Here is a 20,188-nt window from a genome sequence, read left to right on the forward strand (position 1 = left end):
AAAAGCTTCAGACTCAATTTCTCCTTTATAACCTTACGACAGGTCCCTTCTGACACCAGCTATGTAGAGATTATTTTCTACACAACAACCAAGCAATGTTGCAAGAGCAGACACCAGCCAGGTATCCTGTAATCCGGTTCAGTTCTGACTGGACATAACATTATGTCCCACAGGTTGAGGCTTATTTCCCTGCCTGGCCCCTCCTTCAGATGCTAGGCGCAAGTCCCAGGTTGATTTTACTTGCGCTTCTGACCAACTAGGTTTAAATCAGGACTCCCAGAATTTCCTCCTTGGGTTCAATTAATCTGCTAGACTGTCTTGCAGACTTCAGGGGAAAACTTTACTTACATTAACCAGTTTATTACAAATAATGTTACAAAGGATGACAATGTATATAAAGGATGAAGAGATGCAAAGGGCAAAGTTTGGGAACAGTAGTAAACTAGATCCTTTGGAGTTTTTATGGAAGCTTCCTTATGTATTCATGACTGATAAAAATTATCAGCTGTTGGTAACTGATGTAACCTTTTCTCTCTCCCTTCCTTGGAGATGGGGGAGTTGATTAGGGGAGGGGAACTCAAAGTCTCAACCTTCTAATCCTGCCTTGGTCTCTCCTAGGACCAGCCACCATCTTGAAGCTACCTAGGGAGGGGTTGTCAGCCATCAGTCAACTCATAAGCACACAAAGGACACTTCATTTCAAAGATTCCAAGGATTTTATTAGTTGTCTTCCAAGAAACCAGGAACTAAGATCAAATTTGAATTTCATAGTATCACATCTTTGCAGAAGAATTTCAAGCAATTGATATAGATACTCCATATTTGATGAAGTGTAACATAGTTCCTCCCTCCTTAAGTGAGGCTGTGCCTAGTAAATTCCTTTTGAATAATGAAATATGCGAATGGAGGAAAGAGAATAACATTATAGTGGAGAAATCTGAAATACACCAAATGGTTAAAATCAGGATCAGCGATAACAAGTCACATTGATAAAAGGTACCCTTGAAAGGATCTGATGAGAATGGCACTCTGCCTGTCATCTTTCTCCTAAAAATGGTGTCACCACTTGTAGTCCCAACTACCTGGGAGGCTGAAATGGGAAGATCATTTGAGTGCAGGCATATGAAATCAGCCTGGGCAACAGTAAAACAACTTCAAAACAAACTAAAAACCCTGAAGTACAGTCTGATCAAGAAACTATTGAACTCAATAACACAATTAATAACTTAGACTTAATTGACATATATAGAATATATCAACCAACATCAAGCAGATACACTTTTTTCTCAGCAGCACATGTATCCTTCTCAAAAACAGACCATATAATATGCCATAGGACAACTCTGAGCAAATACAAATGAGTAGAGATACTACCATGCATTTTATCTGACCATAATGGAATGAAATTGGAAATCAATGATAAAATAAGGAAGAAAAATTCCTACATCACGTGGAGAATGAACAATATGCTAATAAATGAACAATGGGTTACAGAAGACATCAAGGAAGAGATTAAAAAATTCTTAGAGGTAAGTGAAAACACAGACACAACATATTGAAATCTCTGGGACACTATGAACACAGTACTAAGAGGAAAATTCATTGCATGGAGTTCATTCCTTAAAAGAAGAAAAAGCCAACAAATAAATGACCTCACACTAATCTCAAAGCCCTAGAAAAAGAAAAACAAATCAACAGCAAATGCAGTAGAAGGCAAGAAATAATTAAAATCAGAAAATTATTAATCAATTATTTATTGAGGAATATCTACAAACTGCTTAACCAGTACTCCTCTAAATTGTCAAAGTCATTTACAACAAAGCAAGTCTGAGAAACCCTCATAACCAAGAGTAGCTTCAGGATGTGTGATGGCTCAATGCAATGTGGTCTCCCGGATGGGATTCTGCAACAGCAAAAAACACGAGGCAAAAAGATTTGGGCAATCTAAACAAAGACTAGTTGACGACAATGTACCAATATCATATCATCAATTGTGACAAATATACCCTACTAATGTTAGATATCAATCATAGGTGTTAGAAATAGGAAGTACCACAAGAAATCAAACACATGGTGGGCAAGGCAAACTTCTGCCAGAGGGTGTGCTTCAGTATTTGGCTAGCAAGAGCACTTTGACCAGCAGTCCACTTGTTTTTATACCTAAGGCAGTCCTCCCTGATAGCAAGACTCAGAGTTATGATCTGCACGATTGGCTAATTTTAAATTTGGGATGACAAAAATAAGAGCTAATAGTTAAAAGGGCTACAATTGGATTTTTACATCCCAGTTAAGACTAAATAATGTATTCTGAAAATGGATCACTGAACTGTCTATTTCTCACATAGGGAATGCCAGAGATGGGGTATGTGAGAATGCTACATGCTGGCATCAAAACTTTTCTGTAATCTCATAGTATGCTAAAGTTGGTATTTATTAATAAGAAAAGACATTAGCATTATAACTGTATTTAACTGAATACAAATTTATACATATAATATTAATTTTCAACAGTTACAGAAATAGTGGAAACTTAACTCTCAAAACCCATGTAGGATATTTAAAACATAAAAAAAAAATTAACCTTGGTCTTGAATAACCAAAATACTGTTTTAATGTTTTTATGGTAAACTCATTGTCCAAGACTAAATTCTGTCAAAATTCTCTTTTGAAATTGAAGACTTTTCTCAATGTCTCCTTGTTATAATAACAAAGACTTTAGCCTATAAACAAAAATATGCATAGTCTGATAACTTTGTTTTTCAACCACTTTAACTGTTTATCTGAACTAAATGTTCCTAGAGTATGCACATAACAGCTGATTTTTTTCTTTCCTTTTCCTTTTTTTTTTCCGTTTTGATCACTTAGTGTGTCAAGTTTCTCATGAGAGGGAAAAGAATGAGACAGAAGATAGGAAGCAATCTTCAGAGATATAGGTAAGTAACCTTTTTTTTTGGTTAAAAAGAGGAAAGAAAGTTTATATGTATAAAAAAGATTTTGAAATTTCTCACACAAAAGAGTGTCACACAGTTGGTTTTAACATGGTACGGGTCCTTGAGGTTTTTTATTAAGCCATTTTATCAAAAAATCTCACATTCAGTAATCCCCAGAGTAAAACAAGGAGATGCCTACCATATTAAACAAAATGATCTCTCTTTTAAACAAATGAGATAGTTCATTTATGAGTGTTTTAAAATTCAAGGTATCTAAAGTCTCTGTAATGCATTCATACATTAAAGTTTATGCAGTGAGGTGATTCATCATTCAGATAGGATCATCTATGATCCTATCTGCAATTTCTGGCTTCTAACTCTTGAGAAAAAAATATAGAAAGTATATGAGAATGTCAATAGTGGCTATCTTGAACACCCTCTCAAGTTGTTTCTTAGTTTCTCACATTTTTTATTAGCTATCACTAAAAAATATTTTAGTGGAGTAAATGTGAGACCTAAATTTCATTTAAAAGACACCTCTTCCTATTGATTAAATAAAGCAAATGACTAAACAGTTGAAATTTTGTTTCCTTTTTATTCTAAAGTACTGCTTAAATGAGCAAGTCTCCTATATTAAAAGTCTTTTGACTTGTTTCAGTGAAATTGTGCCAGTTAAAAGGTATGCACAAGAGTTGGAGTTTCAACTCCATAATGACAAAAACATAAAAAAATCAGTAGCACAGTTAGAAGAGGTGCCATTTGTGTGTCTGTAACTTTTACTCTTGTGTGATTCTATGCCTCTGCAGTTTAGCAAAGTCCAAGCATCACCCATTGGGGCCAGACAAAATCTCCTGGCACCAAGCAGACAAAATTAATAAAAGCAGTTTTTATGGACACACATAAAACAAGACTGAGGAAGAAGTTCTTCTAAGGTTTTGAAATGGTGACCCAGAATCAAGCTTGCCCACAGAATTCTGATCTGAGTAGGAACCTCAATTTTTCAGAACCTGCAGTTGAGTTGATTTTGGAATTTTCAGGCTTAGATCCATTCTCTTCCATTGGATTTTTTTCCTCAATGACAAACAACTTCAAAACACTAGACAGATAAGGCAGTAGCCAAGCAGAAGTTACATGTTGGAAAACAATTTTGATTAAAAAAAATACAAATTCAATTTGATAACGAAAAATCCTCAGGAACCCTTTACCTAGAAAATAAATCCTACGTTGAAAAACCTTCAATGAAATGTCAGAATGCAATTTAGCATGAATTTATCTGTTCACCTGAAATAAGTCGGTGCACAGGGGACTAAACATATGTGCTGCCCCTGAGTGAATCCACCCAGGTGGATGCAGCATGGATCTCAGCTGCCATCTCAGACAACCTCTATTTTTTATCCTTTAGGTAAGTAGTACCACAAGCACACCCATCAATAAACAAACTGGGTTTATTATTAGTCACAATAAGGAAGAACTCACACCTTAGAGAACCATGATGTCTCAGTAGAAAAGTGTTAGAAACAAACTTTTCTTCTATGATTTGGGCTCTAGTTGGATGAGTTGAGGAAGAATCAAAGGAAGTAGGAGATTGCTCTATTATGGATGCCAACACAGAGCAGAAGCAATTCCATAATTATATCAATCTTATCCATGGGGATAGTAGACAAGACTAGAGTGCAGATAAAGGCAGAAATCGATTAGAAGTTGCAGTCACTCATTTAAACCAACAGAGAAGAATGTTTGGATTTTGTAGGTGACCCAAGGACCTTATTTTGTTCTGTGCTTAAATAAAGTTATGGCATAGCCTTGTTTTGTCTCACTTTCCATGGCCTCTAAGAAATCTTATCTGAGGTTGGTGATTGTAAAATTGTTTATGTCAAAGAGGGAATAACATGGTCTAGCTGTCAGTGCCAGGAAAGCTTTCTGGACACTAGGGATTGTTTTGGACACTAGTTTTGTTTTGTCATTTTTTGTCAAAGTTGTTTGTCATTGAGGGAAAAAGTTTTACTTTTGGGGAAAAAAAAGATGCATTAACTAAATATAATAGGATGGGAAATGAATGAATCACAACCATGAGTACTGGTACAGTGGAAGTAGGATGGAGGGAATAATGCAATTGATGGGGGTTTGGGGGCACCATGGCAAAGAGCTCTGTTCAAGGAGAATTTTTAGAAACTATTTATTTACTTAAGGGGATTTCTATAAAGAGGTGACATCCAAGATGAGTTGTGGCAGGCAAATGCACATTCCTTAGGTAGAGTGGGCAAGGGACATTTAGAGTTCAAGAAAGAGGGCATTTTATGCAGAAGTAAGCTAACATACAAAAAGGAAAGGAGTTCTCAAGCAGTAGACCATGTAAGAGAAGCCACAAAGAATCCAGAGCAGAGACAAATGAGGCTACCTCTGTGGCAGAAGTCAGATGTTAATGGGCTTTTGGAATTGCTGAGGAAGTTCAACCTGATGTGATATGATTAATAGTCATTAAAAGGTGCTAGACACTGAACTGACATCATCATAGTAGAGAGAGGACAAATTGGTGAGATAGAGACCAGCAAGGAAACTTTGCCAAGAGTTCAGGAGTCGCTGTGAAAACCTGCCCTGTTCTGGGACTAAAGGGTAAAAAGGGACAGAGATGTTCCTGCTTTACAGCCAGAGGTGGAAACTCACAAAGTCAATGAGGTTTCAGCTACTAGGAGCCTCACTTGCCCTGGTCCTTTCCCAGTTTCAGGGAGGTCTTCTTACAGTCATACATACATTACGAAATTGTACAAAAGAAGACATCGGGCACTGAGTCTGTTTTTGAACTCATGATCCTCCTGCCTCAGCCTCCGGAGGGGCTGGGATTATAGGTGTGCACCACCATGCCTGGATAAAAGAAGACAACTGCCAACAGTTAAGTGCCTCTTCCCCCTCACAATTCTATTACTTTTAAAAGCAGAGTAGGACCGGGGCTATAGCTTAGTGGTAGGGTATGTGAGGCTTGGGTTGGATCCCCAGCTCTGGGAAGGGTATGGGGTAGGGAAGCAAAGTATTTATACTCTGGAAGTAAGTACAGTTTTTTTTTTGTTTGTTTGTTTGTTGGAAAAACTCTGATTTTGATGAAATAGTGGGTTTCTATTTAGTCTGCCCTGTTAATGTAATAGATAAATATCATGTTCACAGTCAGGGAAAGAGGAATGAGGTTCAAAGATATGAAATGTCCATTGTAATAGTCAACGCCAGTAGATTAATGACAATTTCATGAGGTTAACATAATATAATGAAAAAATTACTTTTTAAATTTTTATTTTATTTTATTCGTTGGTGCTGGGAATTGAACCCAGGTTTCATGCATGCTAACAATGCCTTCTGCTATAGAGTTACTTGCCCAGCCCCCAAAATTACTTTTTTAAAAAAAAAATAAAAGATTATATAAATTGCTTTATTAACAGTTCTGACTATAAAACTGCTATGGAGTCATTTTACAAGATCTAAAAAGCCTGGGAAAGTTTAATCACCAAGATAGAAAGCCCAATAATCTTACCACCCAAGAGCATTTTTATATATTTCCTTCGAATGTTATTTCCCCCAGAATTACTTTTTAAATGGATGTTTTGCTTGATTTAGAGGACAACCAAAGATGCTTTTGTAAGCAATTTCGATTTTTTGGCTATCTTTGTTACTATTGCTCTATAGTATAGTCTGTTATAGTGATACCACCTGCTTCAATCTTCTTGCTAAGGATTGCTTTAGCTATTCGGGGTCTCTTATTTTTCCAGATGAATTTCATGATTGCTTTCTCTATTTCTATAAGGAATGTCATTGAGATTTTCATTGGAATTACATTAAATCTGACAATATTAATTCTGCCTATCCAAGAACAAGGGAGATCTTTCCATCTTCTAAGGTCTTCTTTAATTTCTTTCTTTAGCATTCTGTAGTTTTCATTATATATAAAATTTTTCACCTCTTTCTTTAAGTTGATTCCCAAGTATTTTATTCCTTAAAATAAGAATTCAACAAATAAATGATCTAATATTATATCTCAAAGCCCTAGAAAAAGAACAAATCAACACCAAAAGCAGTAAAAGACAGGAAATAATTAAAATCAGAGCTGAAATCAATGAAATAGAAACAATTGAAAAAATTGACAAAACAAAAAGTTGGTTCTTTGAAAAAATAAATAAAATTTATAAAGCCTTATCCATGTTATGAACAGAAAGAGAAAACTCAAATTACTAACATCCATAATGTACAAAGAAATATCACAATGGACACTACAGAAATACAAAAGATAAAAATTAATTTGAAAATTTGTACTCCAATAAAATAGAAAATACCAAAGGCCTCAACAAATTCCTAGAGGCATATGATTTGCCCAAACTGAATCGGGATGATATACACAATTTAAACAGATCAATTTCAAGCATTGAAATAGCAGATGCCATCAGAAGCCTACCAATCAAGAAAAGCCCAGGACCAGATGGATACACAGCTGAATTCTACAAGATCTTCAAAGAAGAACTAATAACAATACTCATCAAATTATTCATGAAATGGAAAAAGGCAGAACACTTCCAAATTCATTCTATGAGGTAATATCACCCTGATTCCAAAACCAGACAAAGACATATCAAAGAAAAAACTTCAGACCAATATCTCTAGTAAACATGGTTGCAGAAATTCTCAATAAAATTCTAACAAATTGAATACAAAAACGTATCAAAAAGATAGTGTCCCACAATTGAGAGGAGTTCATCCCAGGGACGCAATTTTGGTTCAACATACGAAAATCAATAAATGTAATTCATCACATCAATAGACTTAAAGGTAAGAATCATATGATCATCTCAATAGATGCAGAAAAAGCATTCAACAAAAATATAGAACACTTTCATGTTGAAAACACTAGAAAAACTAGGGATAATAGGAATATATCTCAGCCTTGTAAAAGCTATCTATGCTAAGCCTCAGGCCAATATCATTCTAAATGGAGAAAAATTGAAAGCATTCCCCCTAAAAACTGGAACAAGACAGGGATGCCCTCTTTCACCACTTTTATTTAACATAGTTTTTAAAACCCTATCCAAAGCAATTAGACAGACTAAAGAAATTAAAGGAATACAGATAGGAAAAGAAGGACTCAAACTATCAACATGATTCTATACCCAGAGGATCCAAAAAATTCCACCAGAAAACTTTTAGAACTAATAAATAAATTCAGAAAAGTATCAGGATATAAAATCAATAGCCATACATCAAAAACATTTCTGTACAACAGTGGCAAATCCTCTGAAAAATAAACTAGGAAAACTACCCCATTTACAATAGCTTCAAAAGGAAAAAAAAAATTGAAATTGAAAAATTGAGAAGCCCAGACTTTCCAAAAAATTACCAACATAATTGCTATAGTTTGGGTACATATTCCACAAAGACCCATCTAGTAAAGGTTTGGTGACCAATCTATGGCATTTTGGGTGGCAGTTAGGCTATCAGGGGCATGTACTTGAAGGGATTATTGGAACCCTGGCCCTTCATCTTTCTCTTTCTTTTGATTCCTGGACAACATGAGGTAACAACCTCCTTCCTCATGCACTCTCTACCACATTGTGCTGCCTCATCACAAGTCCAAAGGTAAGGGGGCAAAGATATCATGGACTAAAACCTCTGAAACCATTAGCCAAAACAAACCTTTCCTCTTTTTAAGTTGATTTATCTCAGTGATAAAAAGCTTAACTAAACTTTTGTAACTGTGATGGAAAGCTTAACTAAACTTTTACAAAATATTATGTCACCAAAAAGAGGAAATAAATCCATCAAAAATTATTGAACATCTACTGCATACTAGGCTCCATGCTTGAATGAAAAACTATTCAAATGAAAACACACTTGACAGAAAAACAAATCAGATATGGTTCTCCTAAGAAGATTATATATACATAAACACACACACACACACACATTCATACATACATAAAGATGATTAAAACCATAAGACCTTATACAATTACCAAAAAAATCATAACAAAAAGAAGTAATGAAAGCTTACAGTGAAAGTAAAAAAAAAAAGCCAAAGAGAAAACATACATCCACATGCAGACAGAATACATAAGATCTCTCTGAGCAGCTTGGCCAAATATTGACTGTATGTACTTTTTTTTTTTAAAGAGAGAGTGAGAGAGAATTGTTTCAATATTTATTTTTTAGTTATCGGCGGACACAACATCTTTGTTTTGTATGTGGTGCTGAGGATCAAACCCGGGCTGCACGCATGCCAGGAGAGCGCGCTACTGCTTGAGCCACATCCCCAGCCCCTGACTGTATGTACTTAAGAAAGGCACCTTCACTTCCTGAGAACAATGCCTCCACAGAACAATAAGCACACTGAGTGAATAATGGTGAAATGTTGCTAACTTCCTCAACCTGAGAACCAGCCACAAACTCCGTGAATGGAAGTTCCACAGATCCACCCTACTCCAATTCAGTAGCTGATGAAGGCAACCAGGTTGGATGACTTCCACCAGAGGCTTCAGGGTGACAGTGCTGACAACTGACATGAGCAAGTACCTTCTTTATTTTAGGCATAACACTAAGAGTTTACCCTCAGGAAAACTCAATGCCCTCACAATGACTCTGTATTATTATAGAGGAGAAATTCATTTTCAACAATTCAGTAGTTTTTCCAAAAATTATCAGCAAGTCAGCTTTCACAGTTAGGATTTATGCCAGGGATAGTTGGCTTCAGAGACAAAAGACATTTACACACACACACACACACATACACACACAAACACACACACACACACACATACACACAGTATTGTCAGCTTTTCACCACTATAATGAAGCACCTGATACAAGCTACTTATGAAGAAGAAGAGGTTTATTTAGCACACAGAGTAGGACATTTAAGTGCATAGCGCTAGCATTATGGGGGGAGGGGGGAATACAGGAACATCAAGTGATCATATTCTCCTAGCACCAAAAAAAGCTAGGTGGGCCAATTCAAACTTTTATTAAAACCCTCTTGTGGGAGAACTACTAAGAAGTTCCATGAGAACTACCTTCCAAAGGCATGCCCCAGGGACCTAAGGATCTTTCCAATGGTTCCACCACCTCCCAACACACCATTCTGGGGACCAAGACTTCAATCTCAGTTTTTTGGGGGACCCTTGCAGGGCACAAACTATATTCAAACCTTAGCATACACTACTCATATTGTTCTCCTAGTTTAACTTTCAGATTACCCAGATCATTAACCAATTGATTACCAATAATGTCACCCAAATTACAACTAATAGACACTGGAACTTAATAATTTTTTTTTCATTTAGAATGTGCATTGGCATGGAATTTTTCATCCCTCAATGAAAAAGAAAAAAACTGCTTTCTAGCTTTCATTCATTTCAGTATTTTCTAAAATTATCCTAATTGTGAGGTCAATATGAAATAATCTCCTAAAAGGATTTCACCCAACTACTAGTTTGATGATTGAAGCAAGTCATTTTGACCTCTTGGATTATTTTCTAGGTTTTGGTCTTGGAAGTCCCAGTTATCTCAATCTAAATATTTCTTAAATCTAAATTCTAATTTATTAAATTACATTAAAAATCCACAGTTATTTTTCAGATCTCAAAATTTGTTGCTCTAAATTCCAAATTATTATATTACATATCCAATGAAAAAATAGAAATGTGATTATTATTTATTTATTTTATTTTAATTGGTACATTATAATTATACATATTTATTTATTTTAATTTGTACATTATAATTATACATAATAGTGGGATTCATTATACAATATTTCTACATGACCATAACAATTTGATCAATATCATTCCCAGTACCTTCCCTATCCCTCCCCTCCTCCTATTTTCTCTTCAATTATTTAAATTAATACTACCAAACTGAAGACAATCCTGATACACTGCTCTGTAAAATAAAGCAAAATATGCAAGCCTTGCTTTCTATTGTACTTCAGTTTCTACCATACCTGCATAAATTCCCTCCCTCACCCCCCCAAAATAACCATTGCTGAGACAATTTAACCATCTACAGGAAAATTCCTTCTCTTTTCCATAGTGCTTGCTCTTGTTACAGAAACTCTTGTATCACTCAGAGTATTAAAAAACATGCCTCTAATTTCAGTGACTTAATGCAATAAAACTTTATTACTAGCTTTGGTAGCCTAATGTTGGTAGTTGACTAATGGCTTCCATGCAGTGATCTCTTTCCATTTTGTGACTCTGTCTCCTCATTTTGGGGATCAGAATCCTCTGAATTCAGGTAGTAGAGAAAAGATCACCAATTTTCTGAGCATCAGGGCTTGGAATCGACATTTATTCCTTACATTTTCATGGCTCTACTAAGATAAAGACCTGAGAAAGAGAATCTCTGAAAGAGCAACCAAGTCTCAGAAACAACTGCATAACATGACACGGAAGAAAGCTGGACATCCCATTCATTTGTAAGAAAGTTAAATGGGGATTCCACCTCTTGGATCCCCTTCTTCCTCTGGGAGAAGTCTTTTCTGCTGTCCTTTAATAAAGCCTCTACTTTCCACTCTAAAAAAAAAAAAAAGAAAGAAAGAAAGAAAAGAAAAGAAAGTTAAATGGCCTTGATCTAGTATAGGAGCTGCAGAGTGGCATGAAGAGGCCCAAAGTTTCCAAATATTCAATGTGCTACTGCAGGACATTGACCGCCTCTCAGACAGTCCCACGATATGTCTATCACAGGATTCCTGGCCATGGACAACACTGAATCAAAATTTCTGGATTAGATTCACATCTTCCACATTTTGGTAGATAATTGTTAGGTTGTACCTGCACCAGAGGAGTTGTACCTATTTTCTTTCTTTCTTTTTTTTTTACATTAGTTATACATGACAGTAGAATGCATTTATGCACTTTGATATATCATACATAGATGGAATATAATTTCTCATTTTTCTGAGTGTACCTGTTGTAGAATCACACTGGTCAAGCAGTCACATAGTCACATAGATACATAAAGCAATAATGTCTGTTTCATTCTACTATCCTTCCTAAACCTACATCCCCTCCCCACCCCTCCCTTCACTTCCCTCTACCTAGTCTAAGGTAACTCTATTCTTCTCTAGTGTCCAACCATCCTTATTGTGAATTAGCATCCACATATTAGAGAAAACATTCAGCTTTTTTCTTTTGGGGGTTGGCTTATTTCATTTAACATGATATTCTCCAACTCCATCCATTTACTGAAAAATGCCATAATTTCATTCTTTTTAAAGACTGAGTAATATTCTATTGAAAATATATACCACATTTTCTTTATCCATTAATCCATTGAAGGACACATAGGTTGGTTCTATAGTTTAGCTATTGTAAATTGAGCTGCTATAAACATTGACATGACTGCATTACTATAGTATATTGATTTTAAGTCTTTTGGGTAAAAACCAAGGAGTGGGATAGCTGTGTCAAATGGTGGTTCCATTCCAAGTTTTCTGAGAAATCGCCATACTGCATTTCATAGTAGTTGTACCAATTTGCAATCCCACCAGCAATGTACGAGTGTATCTTTTTCCCCACATCCTCACCAACATTTATTGTTGCCCGTATTCTTGAGGATAATCATTCTGACTGGAGTGAGATGAAATTTTGTAGTTTTGATTTGCATTTCTCTAATTGCCAGAAATGTTGAACACTTTTTGATATATTTGTTGATCAATTGTGTTTCTTCTTCTGTGAAGTGTCTGTTCAGTTCCTTAGCCTATTTATTGACTGGGCTATTTGTTTTTTTGGTGTTCAGTTTTTTGAGTTCTAGAGATTAATATTCTAGAGATTTATTGGAGGTACATATATTAAAGCTTTTCTCCAAATCTGTAGGCTCTCTTCTCACATTATTGATTGTTTCCTTTGTTAAGAAGAAGCTTTTTAACTTGAATCCATTCCATTTATTGATCCTTGACTTTACTTTCTTGCGCTTTAGGGGTCTTGTTAAGGAAGTCAGATCCTAGGCTGACATGGTGCAGATTTGGGCCTACTTTTTCTTCTGTTAGGTGCAGGGTCTCTGTTCTAGTGCCTAAATCTTTGATCCACTTTAAGTTGATTTTTGTGCAGGGTGAGAGAATTTCAATCTCATTTTGCTACATATGAATTTCTAGTTTTGCCAGCCTATTTTTATTGTTTAAATTTGTCACCTTCCTCAACTTAATAGGGATATTTTAGCAATGTTTTAAATTGTGTTGAGGGCTGGGGGTGTAGTTTAGTGGTAGAGCGCTTGCCTTGCATTTGGAAGTGCTAAGTTCAATTCCCACACCATTAAATAAGCAAATAAATTGTGTTGCCATGGTACCAGCAAGGCAAACTCCCTCCCTGACCCCATTTATTGACCAATCAGAGCTCCTCTCTCCTTATCCCTCCATCCATATCCTTGGTCCCTTTTCCTATGGGTGTTTCATGGCTGGTTCAGTTCATTAGTAAAGTAAGAGTAATCATCATTTCCTATCAAACATTTTCTTACAGTCTGTGACTGACTGTTGATCTTCTATATAGGCATTTCATCCCACAAGTGCTTGAAATCCTTAAGAATTCTTTCATCATACATACAATTAAAAGTCTTAAAGAATAAAAATCTCTTAATCCATCCACCTTCTTTAACTTTTGTTTAGGATGATTCTGCCCCTTCAATCTGATAATGTCATGATGCCTTTAGATATGTCTAATGTTTTCATAGAAGTATCCATGTTTATGTGTGAGAAGCAGTTCCAGAACAATATTGATTTTACAAAAAAAAAAAAAAGTTAATTAAAATTGCTTTGTCATAAACACGTTTAGGAAATCCTGACAATCTCCCTCTCCAATCAAGTCTTACAAGTTCCTAACAGCTTCTTTTTTCCTACATACTTCCCTATACTTGATATTTTCACACTTTTGCTGTTTGGTCAAATTCTGACTGTAAACCAGAAATACTAAGATCTTTTTCAAATGCTTTTTAGCCATGGGCTTCCTCTCAATAAAAGGGCCTTCTCATATCAACTTCTCCCTTTTATATTGCAGTGTTTGCTTTATTGTATTCAATGTGTATTTCCCTATCTATGTACATACAATAACAATCTTTTTTTCATTTCATTATGGGTCATAAATGTTTCTCTCTCAAATAGAGGTTCTTTTCACTTTTTTATTTTTCTTTTTTCCTGCAGCATAAAAGTTGTTATAATAATGCAATAAGTGGATTTTTTCCCCCTTCATGGCTGTCTAGGCTTTGCTTTAATAACATAGTCTACAAGATCTTAAAATAAGGAGTCTCAAAGGCCTCTTGTCCCCAAAGATCCCCTACTGGAGATTTCATCCATTCAGTTTTTGTTCTTAAAATTAAAACTAATCTAAATGAAAAAAATTCAGTCGTATCCTTAAACTACGACTGGAAAATGCTAGTTCTAATAGTTACCCTTAGCATCAAACGTGGGGATCTGAGACTTGCAAAATATTCTCATAACTTGGTGGTTCTTTTCCCCTTATTTTTTGAACCATGTAAACTATTCTTTTTCAAATTTCACCGCAGAACCTTTTAACGGAGATATTTGGACATTGAGGCCAGGGTGCAGGCTCCTGCAGGACGGGATCTGAGAAAATCCAGAGCCTGCCGCTTACCAGGGCCGGCTGCCGGCACTGGGGGCTGGCTGAACCACAAGCGGCTCAACACCATCTTCTGTGTTTACCCGCGGAACCCAGCACAAGCTGCTTGAATGCTGAGAGCCCGCGCAAGCGCAGGAAACAGATCTGGCACCGGAGGCGGAGTCGACCGTGGGAGGCGGAAGCAGATGCATCTGATTCAATTGGTTCAGACAGGGAGGTCTCACTATCGGTTCCCACATGGTCTAGCGGTTAGGATTCCTGGTTTTCACCCAGGCGGCCCGGGTTCGACTCCCGGTGTGGGAACACGCAGTTCTTTTAAAACTATTAAAGCCACTTAAAACTTAAAGCCACTTTAGCAAAGCTACTGAAAAATACTTGTTGAAAGAACACGCATTGTTCCGAAGATTCGCGCTCCGGAGTTTCCGACCTAAAATCCGAGTAACCACTTTTACTTTAATCTTCCATGTAATTCATTAAAAATTTTCCTTTAAGTGATATTATTTAGTGGTTACACTATTAGACAAAGCAATTCCTGTTCTAGCCAATTCAGAATTCCTTATGCTCCCACTGTTTTCTGCACAGCTGAAAGCAACATGTTGAACAGGATGGAGGGATGCGGAGAGGCCTGAAGAGCTGGTATTCTGAAGCTGCTCAAATTGAGTACTCAAGGGAGTGGGGGCAGTGCTTTTTGAAGCAGAAACCACTAGCGCTGAGATATATAAAGAAGTGAGCTTTCTTCACGAAGAAATATAGCTTTAGCAGAGGATTGCATAGGAAAAGAGGGTGAGAGGAAACCAGACCCCTTCGCCTACTCACTTCTGCCAAGTAATACACAGGGAAACTGAGGCATGCAATCAGCCTCTAGATAGAGTCATGCTTGTGGTTAGGTTGAGGTCTACGCTCCTATCGAAGTCAAAATTTCAGACACTAAAAGGGCTTGAAAACTTCGCTTCGAAGCCATTTCTAGAATGGAATTCAAATATTTATCTCTGTATTTAGGGAACGCCGTGGTTAATGCATATCCAGAAGATCTTCAAACAGCACTTTCAAAAGTTGTCTGAACCTCTCCTGGGCTCTACTAAATAATGTGACCAACTTTATGGTACTCCAATTGCTGATATCTTCAGCTTGATTTGGAAATTAAAAAAAAAAAAAAAAAAAGCTGAGAAAGTGAGAATCTAAACCACGGAGAATCCAGATAGTTCATAAACCGGTAGCATGAGTTGCAGGCAAAACTAAGATTTTATTTTGAATAAGTCGTACTGTTCACACAGAGTCATACAGCCTCTTTTACTCGACTGAGTATTAATTCTAGAATCTCAGCTTGTAATTTATAGGTTTTTATATTGGAGTCCATAGAAGATTTAACTACAAAGATCATCTGAGTCTTATTTTTTATTTAGCGTTACTGGGTATTGAACGCAGGGACCCTCTACCACTGAGCTACATCCCCAGCCCTTTTTATTTTTTAATTTGAGACAAGGTCACCCTAAATGGCCCAGGCTGGCATTGAATTGCAATCCTCCTCCCTCAGCCTCACTAGTCATAGGGACTTCAAGCATCATCTGGGTCCTTCAGAAATTTTTGTTTCAGCCATCATCCATTATGTGACATATGATAAATTCTTTTAGTATTTAGGTCCAAAAAGTGCCCTTCATAAATACCTCTCAGACTGGTTGCCTTCTCTCCATTCCCACTCTCACTACCAGACTCCAGGGTTGATTTTGGCCAGAATTTCCAAGAAAGCCACACCCAAGACTGGCTGTAGTGATAAAGAGAGAATTTTGCATACTACCTTGAGAAAAAGTGAGAATGTTTCATTTGTTTTAGATCATATCATCGGGCTAGCCTGAATTAATGTCATGTTGTAATATAGAAGTGAAATGTAGGTGTGAGACTGGGAATGGATACTACTAGCCCAAAGAGTGGACTTCTGCAGTCATCCTCTTGCTTGCTCTTATCTACTTTCATATCCTATCTATTGTTTGGGAGCATTAGATGTCTCCAAACCATATTTCTCAGACTCCCTTTCCAGCAGACTTCTGATACACTTCTGATACCTGCCTATGGGAAGTTCTATGGAAGATTAATGTATGTCACTTAAAAGCAGAGTCTTTTTCAATGCTTCTAATAGTGTCTTTGGGCATCCCCTGGTGGCTGCCAGAAACCAGAGGCATTCGTGATTCTGTCATGGGTTGCTGTCAGCCATGAGCCACTAGTAGTGGCAGCAGTGGGCTGCTGTGGGCTCCAGTAGCCCTGGAAGTTTCAGCAGCACATAAATAGATTTGACAGTGGTGGTTCCAATGGCAATGCCCAAAAGGAACCGCATAAAATGAGCTCCTGCCTTGAAGCAATACCATCCTTTTCTTTTAGTTCCTTTCAGCCCAGAGTAGTATCATCTGTGGTTGCAAATATCTGAATAATCAAACTGTTATCCTCTTTTGCTCCTCTAGCCCCAACTTTGCAAAATGTGTAACAATTCCCTCAATTAGATTTCCTGTTTGAACTATCTGTTCTCTTGTTCACACTAATACAAGTGTTATTATCATGTGGTTTCATCTACCATTATGTTCTCAGTATTACTGACTTATATTTTGGAGGGCAAGGCACACAATCATGCCACATGTCAGGACAAGTTCTTGTAATAATATTTCAGCTGAGACCTGAAAGATGAGTTAGCAAGGCGAAGGGGTGCATAAATGTACATAAGCCAGATTATTCTCAAAATCTTTTTGCCTTTTGCACTGGTCAAGTAGATGAGTTACTAATTAGGTCCTTGAAAAGACAAACTCTGCATTTTTTAAATCTTTGTTGGTGGCATTAATCTCTAACTCTCCCTGGATATAGCACCACTTTTGCTTTATTATTTTGTCAAGAAGGAGGAGGGTGGTCCAGGGCTACCATTTGTCATTTTTTAACCATAGCAGTCCTCATTCCAAGATTCAGGGAGCAATAAGATAAAGTCAGTGACCAAGGGTATACATGTACATGCATTGTACATTACAGAATTAGTTGGATCCACAAACTCAATGGAACCACTTTGAGACAGACTTAAACCAAAATTTCATTGATCTCTTAAGCTCCAAAGGGTTGCACAAAAGTATTGGAAGACAGGAGTAAGAAATAACCACAACAATAATAATTCTGAGCTTCCTTAATGCAGGAAAGTATCCATGTTAAATAAAATAAAATAAAAAAAAAAAAACAGTGTAAGTTCACAGGACAAATGGCCATATGGCCTCAAGTCCTCCGGGAAAGGTTATTGTGGTGGTTGGGTATCTACAATGTATTCTTGTGGCAATGGAGAAGAGTCTTGTGGTAATGGATCCAGTCTATTCTTCCTTCAGTGTGATTCTGGACTGTGAACTGATTCAGCTATTGGTACTAGATGACAAGCAATGTCTCCCTATTGCAGAGACTAAATCAGGTTTCTGAACACCAAAACTTGAGTTTTTAAGTTATATAAATTGAAAAATATATGCCAGTTAGTGGAATACCATTTGTTATATTCCTCAGATACCTCTGCCAAAGATTCGTGTTTCTCTAGCAATGCTTCCATAACTGATTGTACCTTATTCCTACTAGCCTTACTACTTGGATTGTCACTCTGGATTGAATCATGATCTCCTGTGATTTTTTTTTTTTTTTGCACCAACCCTGGCAATGAAAGACTGCTACCATTTTTTTTTTTTCAAGCAGCTGAGGGATCTCTTCACCAATGTATTTCTTAATAATTAATGAAGGGAGTATTTTCTGGGCCTTTCCGGGACATGTAGAGAATGAGCAAATTTGTGGTTCCAATTAAAAAACTGTGCAAAATGACTATTTGACTAAGCCTTTAAAAACCTTGGTCCATCTTATACCATGAATACACGGCATTACATCCTCGTGAAGGCAGGCCACTGTGAGCCCAAGTTTCAGTCAACTAATGAAGAAAATGGGGAATTAGAACCACTCCAAGACACTCAAACAAACATGTGCAATCCATATTGACAAGTTTGGCCCAATCCAATGTTATCTCCTGCCTCTTTTGCCTCACCATCTTAGAATCCATTCTCACAAAACTTTTCTAGCTTCCTTAAACATAAATTGACATAATCTTACAGGTATTCCAAAGTACATACTATCTCATGCTGGGTTAGATTTTAGACTTGATCTCCTGAACTATTCTTGTTTTAAATCTGGAGATATTGCAGGGTGGTGAATGTAGGCCTGGTATAGAATGGGCATCCCCTTTGGTAAGGTAACTGTGATGGGAAAGATCCACATGGAGTACCGTGGTGTGGGAAACATGGTCTGCAACATTGGCATCACCCAGGAGCTTGCTGTAAATGCAGGACTCAGGCCAATTCCAAGAACCACTGAGTCAAAATGTGCATTTTAACAAGAACTTCAGGTGATTCTTATGCATATTAAAGTCTGAAAATCACTGATAAAGACCTCAAGCAAGAGAAGACTATTTTCCTCAGATGAAAAAAGATGCTGCTTCAATCGTCAAGAGAAGGTTCAGGGAAATTTGGAGTTTTGTAATTCTCAGTTTCAACTCAGGCAGCTCAAATATTCCCATCAAATATTTCCATTACATTTTGTGGAGATCTATTCTTTCTTAATCTGTGCCTTCACTTTCACTTAATTGATTTGGACAGGCTGTGAATCTAACCCATACTGTAATTCTGTAACTTACAGAACCAAATCATGGGCTTGGATTTCAGCTGTGTATCTTATTTCTCAAAGTCGTGGGAATAATGGATTGTCTGAGGGCCATGATAAAAGAGATCTAGTCCTTTGAAAATATTTTGAGTTGAGAGTTTAGAGCCTTAAGTAATTCATTTTCTTTCTATAAACTCTCCAGTGTAGCCAAAACTAGCCAATCCAGCATCACCATAGTTTCTTATAGTATCCTTTGGTCCCAATACTTTATCTTCAATGACCCTGCCTTTATCTTGAATAATTCCAGGTTATAATTTAAATAAATATTTTGCTGCAACAACTGTGAACTACCAGTAGCTCAGTTTTTACAAATAATGAAGTCATTGCTCTGTTTATGCCCAAGGAAAGATAATCAATCTCCAATTTTCTTCTTTGAGAGTCTGTTCCCCAAGGATGTTGTTGATTACAAAAAACCACATCAATAGATGTCTAGCCAGAAAATCAGGACACATTTTAGTTTTTGTTTATTTGTTTTGCTGTGCTTGGAATCAAATCAAGGGCCTTATGCATGCGAGGCAAATATTCTACCACTGAGCTATACCCTAATAAAGGAAAGGACATGGAGCAAAGAAAGTGGAGGTGGCATTAAAAAAAAAAAACAAAAAAAAAAAAACGTAGGCACATCTGATGCTGACATTGTTTGATCCTGCAGATAATAACTTCTGGAACTTCCTAGGCTGCTAATTTTGCAGCTCAGCCACTCTGTGGTAGCCACTGTAGAAGCATGCCACACACTGCCTCAGTTCCTATAACTGCCTAGGCTGATGGACACCTTCTATTATTACCTCTCTTGAGAATGCCAGAGATGCTAAAATCTGGAGGCAATCATGATGGCAGAAAACAGAAGAAAAAATTTGCTATTCCTTCTACTATCCAATCTCCCATCAGTGCTTAAATTGACAGAATCTAATCAGAAACTAGCTGACCATATGAACTGGCAATGTCTATCAG

At 36.8% G+C, this 20,188-nt stretch overlaps 1 non-coding gene across 1 annotated transcript; it reads left to right on the forward strand.

The window, feature by feature from the left end:
- The first annotated feature begins 14,758 nt into the window (after positions 1–14,758).
- Trnae-uuc (transfer RNA glutamic acid (anticodon UUC)) lies at positions 14,759–14,830 on the forward strand. Its single transcript has one exon. It is a non-coding gene; the product is annotated as a tRNA-Glu (tRNA).
- The last annotated feature ends 5,358 nt before the right edge of the window (positions 14,831–20,188 follow it).

This window comes from Marmota flaviventris, chromosome 2, assembly GCF_047511675.1.
Source record: "Marmota flaviventris isolate mMarFla1 chromosome 2, mMarFla1.hap1, whole genome shotgun sequence".
Classification (NCBI taxonomy): Eukaryota; Metazoa; Chordata; class Mammalia; order Rodentia; family Sciuridae; genus Marmota; species Marmota flaviventris.